This window comes from Triplophysa rosa, linkage group LG2 (assembly GCF_024868665.1).
Source record: "Triplophysa rosa linkage group LG2, Trosa_1v2, whole genome shotgun sequence".
Classification (NCBI taxonomy): domain Eukaryota; kingdom Metazoa; phylum Chordata; class Actinopteri; order Cypriniformes; family Nemacheilidae; genus Triplophysa; species Triplophysa rosa.
In genome coordinates this window covers 12,903,426-12,913,998 of record NC_079891.1, presented here as the reverse complement: position 1 = coordinate 12,913,998, position 10,573 = coordinate 12,903,426, and positions in this window count along the sequence as shown.

Sequence of the window (10,573 nt, the reverse complement as noted above, 5' to 3'; positions counted from 1 at the left end):
CTCTCGGTGATGGGTGCACGATCGTGTGGCTGTCCATCTCCCATCAGATCAGCCATATTAATGCCCTCATGTGTGTATGCGAGATTAGGACTGGTCAAAATCTTAGCTATTCTTCTCTGTCTCAATGGTGAAAACGTGAATGATGCTGAATTTACGAATGACATGATGGAGTGTGTGGTGAGTATTGTCAATGGGTGGCCCATTACAATGTGTGATGTTTTGTGCACAACTTTAGCTAAACCCGCTGCAAATCGGGAACAAATTGGTTGTCTTTGCTCTACACAGTCTAACAACACGCTCGCATACATCAACACTTTTCTCCTACCCTGGTCTTTCTGAAACAGGACACCATGTGCGCTGGAGCCAGATTCTGAGGCATCCAGGAAGAAAGGTAACTCATAGTTGGCACAGATCAGGTGCACAGCATGAGCTAGCTGTGTCTTAAGGTCAATGAACGTCCGTTCAGCCTCTTGTGTCCACTGAAGTTCTGCTTTCAGATTTTTCATGCCATGCTCTTTAATCAACTGCCTGAATGGTGTAGTCAGTGAAACATACATAGGGATATAGTGCCTACTGAATCCTGTGAGGCCTAAAAAAGAAAACATGTCTTTCACTGTGGTTGGCTTAGGATGGCTGAGTATACCCTGTCTTTGTGTCCCTGTCAAAGTTGATCCCTGTGCCGTGATCAGTCGACCTAAAAATGTAACACAAGGTCTGCACACCTGCAGTTTGTCCTTGCTTACCTTGAAACCAGACTTGTGCAACTGAAGCAACACAACTCTGGTAGCCTCCAGGCACGCCTTTTCAGTTGTGGCTGCCAAGAGTAGGTCGTCAACATACATGATCATGACACAGTTCTCAGGTAAGCTACAGTCCTGTAGCTGTTGTTTTAAAACATGATTAAAAATTCCTGGTGACAAAATAAACCCTTGTGGTAGTCTGTTGTAAGAATACTGGCATCCCCTGTATGTAAAAGCCAAACATGCTTTGCAATCCTCTGCGATTGGAATACAGAAGAAAGCATTAGCCAAATCAATACACGTGAACCATTGGTGCATTGGGGTCAATATAGACAGTGCAATATATGGGTTTGGTACAGTCATGGTGGGTGTTACCACGACAGAGTTAATGTTGCGTAAATCATGCACCAACCTGTACTTATTGGTGCCTGGTTTAGGCACTGGAAAAATTGGTGTGTTCCAATTGGACCTATAAGGGGTTATCACTCCCTTTTCAATCAGTCCGGAAACAGTGGTGGCTACACCTTCTTCTGCTTCTGGTTTGTTGCGGTACTGAGGGACCCAAATAGGTGTGGTGGTGGTAAATTTGAAGCTAACAGGTTTGATGTTACAAAACCCTACATCTGTTGGTCCTTGAGACCATAGATTATCTGGCAATGTGTCAATCATTTTTCCTGTTCCGTCAGCGTCTGTTCTTTCCCTACCATGGCATCTAGAGATCTGTTTGTGTGTCAACACCCCTGTGTCTTCTGTTTGGTCTTGCACCCAATATGCTTTTTGTGTATCTGAGTATAGGATACCCCAACGTTCTGTGGGTTCCCAATCTTTGGCTGCTAACAGTCTCTTTGTCATGTTGCCTAGCTCCCTAGCCTCATGATTTGGATGTAATACTAAAGAGACGTGTGGTGCAGCTGTATCAGACATTTCATACCATTTCATCTGCTCTTCTGTCAGTAAAATTGGTGCCACTACTCCCTCTTTTCCTATCATTAGTCCGGATCCCCTTAACACCCATTTACTGTCCTCTATTTCTTGAAACAGATCTTGGTATTGTGTGGTGTCATCCCTATCATAGAACAATGTGCAATGTAAGGGGTCTATGGGTGGTAGGAACATGTCTATGTTTGTTATCCATTGGCGATGTTCATTATACCTTGATACAATACTATTAGTGGCTACACTGGAATCTAGCTCAACCCAATATATATCGGCATCTTCTACCTCACCGCACGATGTCAACATCCACTGACTGCCTGTGGTGTGGCCTGCAAGGGAACAATTTGTCTGTGAACCATCAGGAAATGTCACTATTACTCCCTCAGGCGAACATAAGATACTGGCTCCTAACTTAATTAATAAGTCTCTTCCTAAAAGGGGGATGGGAGCATTACACGAGTACAGGAATGAGTGTCAATATTTGTTTGTCAACCTTTACTTTCAGCAATTTTGTCATAGGCCATTTTTCTACCTCACCAGAGAACCCCATTACTCCCACTGTGCGATTTGTCAGATCGCTGTTATCAATTGTGCCCTTAGTTACAGTGGAGTATGTGGCCCCGGTATCTACCAGAGCCTTTAGTGGTTGATCACTTACCACTATTTCCATGAGAGGTTCAGCCATTCCTCTCACGGTGGTTCTCTGTGGGCCCCTTCAACATTCCTCCGCCCCACCCTCCGGGTCCCATGTTGGGTGCACAGGCACCTGTAGGTTGGAAGGTGACGGAAGGAGTTGCCCCGGGTTGTTTGGGGTTTGTGGTCCCCTGCCACGACCACCGGCACCACCTCTTCGGGGACCCCATCCCCCCGCAGGTGGCCCGTTGTATTGGCCTTGAGTCTGTGACTCGTTTTGTGGACAATTCCTAAACCAATGTCCCTCTCTTCCACACCCATAGCACTGCGTCCCGCTCTGCCCCCCTCTCCCTTGCCCTCCCTGTCTACGTCCATTTCCCCTCCAGGGGGATCCCTGCCTACGGTTTGTTCCTTGGGCATAATGTGGGTTGCTATATGGATGGTGGTGTGTCGGTCCTCCAAAAGGAGAACCACTGTAAGGGGGTCCTTGATATGGGTCTATGGGTTGGGGTGCATTGGGAGTATGTTGTGGCATTTGCTTGGCCTTTTTGGTTGTCCCTTCCTTATTACTGCCTTTATTTCCCTGACTTCATAACTTAATTGTTCTATTGCATCTGTCATTCCTCCTAAATCAACATCTACTTCTCCACTAGCTATTTCCACTACCACTTGCTGTTTGGGCGGCTCATATGGTGGAGGATGGCTTAATGATGGATAGATTGAAGGTATGTGTTTCTGAAGGGGAGGAGCAGAAGGGGTAGTCTGAATGCTTCCTGCCTTTTCTTCCTTTTTCTCTCTGACTCTTGAGCTGTTCACTTCCTCTTTTCTCTCTCCACTCTGCACTTTCTGCGAGCTGAGTGCTGTGGTTGTTAGCGCTACTCTAGTCCACACTCTAAGTTTCTTCTTTAGACTTTCTTCTTCACTACCATGCTTCCCTGAGTTATACCATTTTATCTTATCCTTTCCTTCTACGTGTCTGTGCCACTTACAATGCGCTTTCTTTTCCATTTCTCTAACTTTTGGTGCTAGAGGCATTCTCAATTCTTCTGCATTTCCCCACCCACAATCATCACATAATGCTACCCAGCATTTGTCTATTTCTTTCTGTCTCTGTTTCTTATCTTTCGGTTCTGTCTGTGCTAAAAGCATATCTGTAACCTTTTGCCACTGCATCAACACTGGTGGACATCCGTATTCATCACATTCTTTCCGAAATTCAGCCATTTTACACACAAATTCTATTCACAGTTTGCAAAAATTATACAGTATCTATTTTCACACGGTTAAATCAGTTTTCACATCACTTTGCACAACATTCAAACATATAACAGACAATTTTGGAATATTCCTTTATGAGTTCGCCGACTCAAAGGGATTTATTTTACCCTGGCCTTTTTTGTCCCAGACGCGATTACCACAACGCACACAATCTCAATGGTACTTTATGAGTTTACCGACTCAAGGGACTCCAACCCAAACTTTGGTACTTTATGAGTTTACCGACTCAAGGGACTCCAACCCACATTGGTTCTTTATGAGTATACCGACTCAAGGGACTCCAACCCAACAGAATTTATGGTTTCTTCAACCAAGGGCCTCTAACCCAACAGAATTTATGGTTTCTTCAACCAAGGGCCTCTAACCCAACAGAATTTATGGTTTCTTCAACCAAGGGACTCTAACCCAACAGAATTTATGGTTGACGCAACGTCTCACAGTTTTCTTATTGACGCAACTTCTTACAGTATTTTCTTTTTAAATCTGATTTCTCAAAACTTCTCTTATACTTTACTTTTACTCATGCGGAATGTTCATCAAATTCAACACAACAATTTAGGTATGTTCAATAGCAGAATTTTGATTAAACAGGCTTCTGCTTATCTTTTTTATCTTTCACGGTCGCGACCTGTGTGTTGAACCTGAATTCGTTCCGTTTTTCCCAACGCAAATGGCAAATGTGCCCTCGTCTCTTGACAAATCACGTGGGTCACCAATTGTTGGACTTTTGAGGCAGTCCTGCATGTCAAAAATTTGACACAGAGACTGTTCTCCAAGTAATCGATTAGAAGTTTATTATCAGATGTAAAAAGGAGTAACAAAGCTTTGGGTTGTCAGACGATCTCCTCACTCCACCACAAGCCAACAACCCAAATTATTCAAAAACACACATATTTATTCATATTTGACGTCGCTCGCATCTTCTGACTCCTCCTCTGCCTTTTAAGGAGTGCTGCTCCCTTTCCACCAATCACCGTGCACCACGTATATCTGCAAAACAACATCTTTGCAACACATCTTCTGCAACCTGGGTCAGTTGCTAATTTGAGGAAGTGTTCCCTAGAGACAGTTTCATATCGCAAACAACATGTAAAAATACTTTCATAAAAAACTCAATCATCTAATGCTTTAATTATGCAGCATTGTTTCTTAATCCTATGATTCAATAAAACACATCAAAACTCATGATTATACTTAAAACATATACATGTGGATTAATTCATAACATTCCTTCCCTATGTGACTCTTTGAGTGTGTGTGTGTGTTGTTAGTTAGTTAGACTTGTCAAAACGAGCTGTTCTATTTCTGCACGTACACACAAAGCTTGTTCCTCTTTTGTGGTTTCACTCTGCTTGTCACTATTCTGTTTTTATCACAGCACTTTTCCACTGAGCAAAACAGCAAGCACATTAGATAAAAACACACAGCTTAATGATTTAATGAAAGAAAACACTTATTGATTATATTGGTAATTAAATCATACTTCTAACTGAATAATATTTCCACACTGTAAAGAAAAATGGTACAGTTTTAATAAAAATGCACAGGGAAATGACAAAATTGCTCTCCTTAAATCAAAGTATATCCCAATGAATTAATGCAGCCTCTTCATGAATCTTCTATAAAAGCACATATGACATAAGACACTGAGATGGTCTCTGTGTGATCAAAATGCATGCCATGAATGACTGTATTAATGAATGAATGAATGAGTTACACCACTTGCGCTTTAAAAGGAGAGGAGATGGAAAAACTCTGGGTTTGCCAAAGAAAACCTGCTCCCGACCAGGTTAGGTTCACAGAGTAAGCTACTATGGTTACTGACTCTGAGTATAAGTTACCTCTCCTTTAGAAACGGGCTTGAGTTACCCCGCTTTCTCGGGTTTGACATACCTCCCTTTCTGAAACGGAAAACCCAGAGTTTCCCTCATTTCAGGGTTAATATACTCAGAGTTTTCACTAAACCTCCTTTCTGAAATGGGCCCCAGGTCTAGCATTGGCTGTTTCTATGGTTCCTGTTCTTGCATTGTTATTTGGAATACCCTGGTTTTGCCTGTGTCCCTTTGGTTTTGTTTGTCACGGTTGGACTGATTACATGTGTATGGACTTTTGCCTGTTTATGATTTTGGATTACCCTATCAATAAACGACTGCATCTAACCTCACCTCTTCATGTAGCCCCGTAACACCTATAGCTATGTTCATAGATGTAAAACATATACTAAATTTCTAATGATGCATTTGTAAGTTTAACAAATAAGGATTTTAAATTTGTATGTAACTTTTTAGTGGGCATACATTTTGCAACAAAGTGCCCCACCTCATGCAATGATGAAAATTACCACAATGAATAAATCACAAGAATATTAAAACTTTCTTTTAAATATTATGCTTTTTTCCTGTAATCTTTCGAACATGCTTAGAATCATATTGGCTACATGTAGATTACATTTTATTTTCCCTGCATTTCACATGTATTTGCAGCTTAAATCCAAATCCTTAGTTAAATCTTTTTTTCCTGGCTTAATAAACTATGTGCATCAAGAACAATTTTACAGCTGTGGGCATTATCTTTAGCACAGCTTTTTAGTACAACCTTGCTATTTTGAGCAAGCACGACCAGTATTGCTACAAAAAGAAGGTAATAATGTGGCAATAATGTGGCGCAGAATGTTGAGCGCTAGTGTTTGTACCTATAGTACAATATGCTGTTTGGTTTTAATCAAACTACTTTTGGATGGCTGTTTTATTGGTTTGTAATTTACAGCTGTGTAGGCTGTGTACAGCATTATTTTGCCATCTTACAGACAGGTTACAATTCGACCAAACTCACATAAATCCAATTGTCTTGATTTCTCAAGTGTGAATTTTGTGAACTTTCACTTTGTGGGCGTCCTTGTATAATTCTCTGAACTCTGGGACGGTAAGGCCCAAGGGTGGTTAGCTCTATTACCATCATCATTATTGATGGTGAATTCCATCTTGAATCTCTGCTGTGTTGTCATTACTGGAATGATGTGCTGCCATGATCCCACTGTGTCAATGGGCAAATTGGCAGGCCAACCAGGGATGAAGAGAGAATAGCCAATTATTATAATGGCATGTCACGACAAGCTATTGGCAGGCAGAGAAGCATGTGTATATTGTCAGACTGGAAAAGGAAGAGAGGTGAATTAGGGTGCGTTTGATATTACTATGGTATCAGTTTTGTTGACAACAAGCCCCAAATCATGTCCTGTATAACAGTGATTACAGGTTGTACTGTATGTACTGTATGACCTGCACCCTCTTTTATTGTTCAGGTTTGCATTGAAAGCGCTCACAAATGAGAACTGGAGCACTTTCTTAAACCTCCTTTATTGTTTGTCGTTTGGTTTGTGGAGTAGAGCTCTGATTTGATGATGCAACTATCAACCATCAGTATCAACCATCAGTAATTCCAGCAAAATAAACCCATGCCCATAGATGATTAACAACACTACACACTCACAGACTTCACAGTCTTTTAAGATTCCCCTCTGAACTCAAACATCATCTAAACTCTACTTTTCACAAACATAACATTTCTTCTGACCTTCAGTTTTTGGAACAGTAAACATTACAGTTAGATAGATGGAAACAACAGACTGATAAACATTACACAGACCACTTGTTAGCATGATTGTTAAAGCACTAGATGTTCTGTTCTGTTGGTGTACATTATGTACAATGTTATTAAGATTCCTTTGTTCTGTTTCTGTCAGGGGTATTAAACATAAATCAGAAGAGGTTTAACATGCAGGACTGTATTTTTAGCTTTGTTTCTTAATGATGGAGGATTGTGTTTGCAGAAGGTTCAACAAATTCAATATAGGCCAAGTCTGTGGGATAAATCAGCTGGTCTTACCACAGGCATAGCAAACAGCGTTGTGGACAGAACAAATAAGAACAATGCATAAAAGAAGGGAAAATAAAGCAAGGTTAAAAAGCTTTTTCAAGTAGGGGCATCTTGAGTAGGCTGGACCATGCTTTGGCTCCAACTCAAAGGATGCCAGCACTTTTATATATCTAAGCCTGGAGTCTTTGGTTGATTTAATTTGTACTTTGATCAATAAGCAATCTTTGTCTTCTTTCAAAATATTCCAGCTGTTACTGTGATTGATTTGGATTCCGGGAACATGTGCAAGGTTTTTTTGGGGTCTGACCTGTATTTGATTAAATATTGACAGCTGTTTGTGTGGTTTGTTTGATCGGACACCAGATGGGTTTAAAAGAAGTGTGTCAGAGTATCTGTAGCGACTGTGCTGGATAAAAGAGTGGTGCTGAATATGTTTTATACAGTTTACAGGTGAGGTCATAAAGGACAAAACTTGGACACACCTCTTCTTAGCCACAGAAGCATTAAACGCCCTACACAAATACAAAGATTAGGTTCTGTAAATATGCTGTGTTCTTCAAATTGATGCACTTCTACTGTATGTTGATCGAATGTATAAGATTTTATGTGTAGGGGTGCAAAATCTTGTTTGCCACACTGGAAAATGCATGGCAGATGTATAATCAAAAATATTTGAAGAGTTTATTTGCAAAAAACAGATAACTCTGAAAAAAATCTTGTTTTTTATTGTTATTATGTTTATAATTTTTTTTATTGTGTTAGCTGTATTTGTCATTATTTAATCAAAACAACCTAACTGCAGTTTTATTTATATTAATTGGAATGTATAATAAAAAACATGATTTTTGAAAATATTTGAAAAGTTTTGCCAAATGAACTCTTCATTTCTTACGAGCCAAGGACATGTATTGCATTTCCATATGACAATGTGCTGATGACAACAATGCATGTCATTGTGTCTCGATATGTGTAAGTCTTCTTTTGTATCTCCTGTGATTTTGTATATCCATATTGTTTCCTTAAGTAATATTACACACATAAGAAAAACAAGTTAACAAGTGTTAATTATAGACTTGGATGTACAGTATGTCACTGCTCCATTTAATTTGATCATATATTTATAGTACTACAATAATGTTAAATTTATACTGTACCAAATCCACTACTGGTGATCAGCTAGGAACAAATACATAAATGTGGTATAGTTTACATGGAGTCACATTTTGAAACTGACTGAGAGCAGAAAGAGTCACCCTGTTGTCACGGAGTGCAGTCAGTGTCAGTAAGAGTTTGTCCTCGCACAACTCTCAGCTCTCAGTCTCTACCTCATCATCCCCTCAGAGCCCAGCACAAATGGCTCCCTCTGCTCTGCTAATAAATAGGATCATGGCTGCAGGCGCCACTCTGAGGGACAGTGTGTGAGATAGAGGGAAAATGGGAGAATGTATGTGTGTCTGTCTGTGTCACTGTGTGTACTTTACTGTGGCAGTTCAGATAACCCAAAGGTTACCATTCTTTACTCTGACTTTCCTGGCATGAAGTGTGGATTTTTTATATGCAAACGTTTTTTACACCTACTTAATATGCAGACCATTCTAAGCTTCAGTTTCCATCAAATCAACCTGAAAATGGCTATGTAGCATCAAAACACTTCTATAACCAGGTTGTTTTGGCCCAATCATCTAAGCCTTAATTGGGTTAAGATTAATCACTCTAGAGCCACAGAAATATGGTGTCATTCTATTGAATAATATTTCTCCAGAATTCTTCAGAAAAATATCATTTTTTGCAGGATATAACATGGATATAACATTTGTGGTAGTGTTAATGTGTGCATGCGTGCGTGTTTTATACACATACAGTACAGTAGAAATCTGTCCTAAAATCTCTAAAGCTATTTTTGTATTTATTTGGCAAGGGCAAGTTTGCAGTAATTGAAAATTAAATAAAACATAAGCTAGTTTGAATTATGGACTTTTTCATTACTTAAATTTGTATAGCATTATAGCATTCTTGTTTTCATTAGAGGAATAGTTCACCCCAAAATGAAAATTCTGTCATCATTTACTCAACCTCTTGTCATTTCAAACCTCTATGGCTTTCTTTCTTCTGCAGAAAACCAAAAAATTTAAAACTTTCATTGGTTTTGTGTCCATACAATACAAATGTTGGGAAACGAACAAAATCACTACCCATTCATTTCTATTGTGTCTATTCTTGGTTGTTTTGATTCCGCGAAAGAAAGTCATAAAGGTTTAAAATGACAAGAGGTAAATCATGACAGAATGTTAATTTATGGGTGAACTATCCCTTTAAATGTGATATATTTTGGCAATTTTTTAAGCCATGATTTTGTAATTTTGGTGCCCTATAATAGGTTTAAAACGAATCAAGTTGAATTTAAAGTATCATAGTTCCTTATAAACAGTTCATACATAAACATTACAATCAACGAATCCCCATGTTTTTAATTACAAGCAATAATGTTCAATACATAAGGAATTGTTTAATTTACTCATGTGGTATATGTGCAAAACGACCGTACATGCTTGCTACAACAAGAGAGCGCACCAGCAAAAATGTCTCCACAGACAGGTCTGATTGGCTGGGGTTCATGATTGTCTTGCATTTTGTTTTCATTCTGGACAGACACATTACTTGTCACAGGAATGGTTTTGTGTCCTCTCTGGTGAAGACGTGGTGTAATGCTGGCCTTCCAAAAATATATATATTGTTTTCTTTGACTTATATTGAACTCTCCCACAGTCTGGATGGCCTTCCCACAATTCACATGGTTTTTACTATGTAGAACCAACTCATCCAGAGATTCAAATTACAATCCCATTCTTTTACCCTCAGCCCACACACATCCCACACACCAGCTAAACACATCACAACCTTTTAACACAATGGGAAAAAAAATAAATGCAGTTGTTATTATCAACCCTTGACAGCCTAGAAATAAATTGAAAACGATGCATAACGAACCACACCTAAGAGATATTATAACCCAGTCCTATTCTCTGGGTTATCTCTGTTTATCCTGTCTATAGCTTTTAAAGCTATATTTTCCATGGAGTCTTTGAATTTCATTTAATAATAAAGCAACG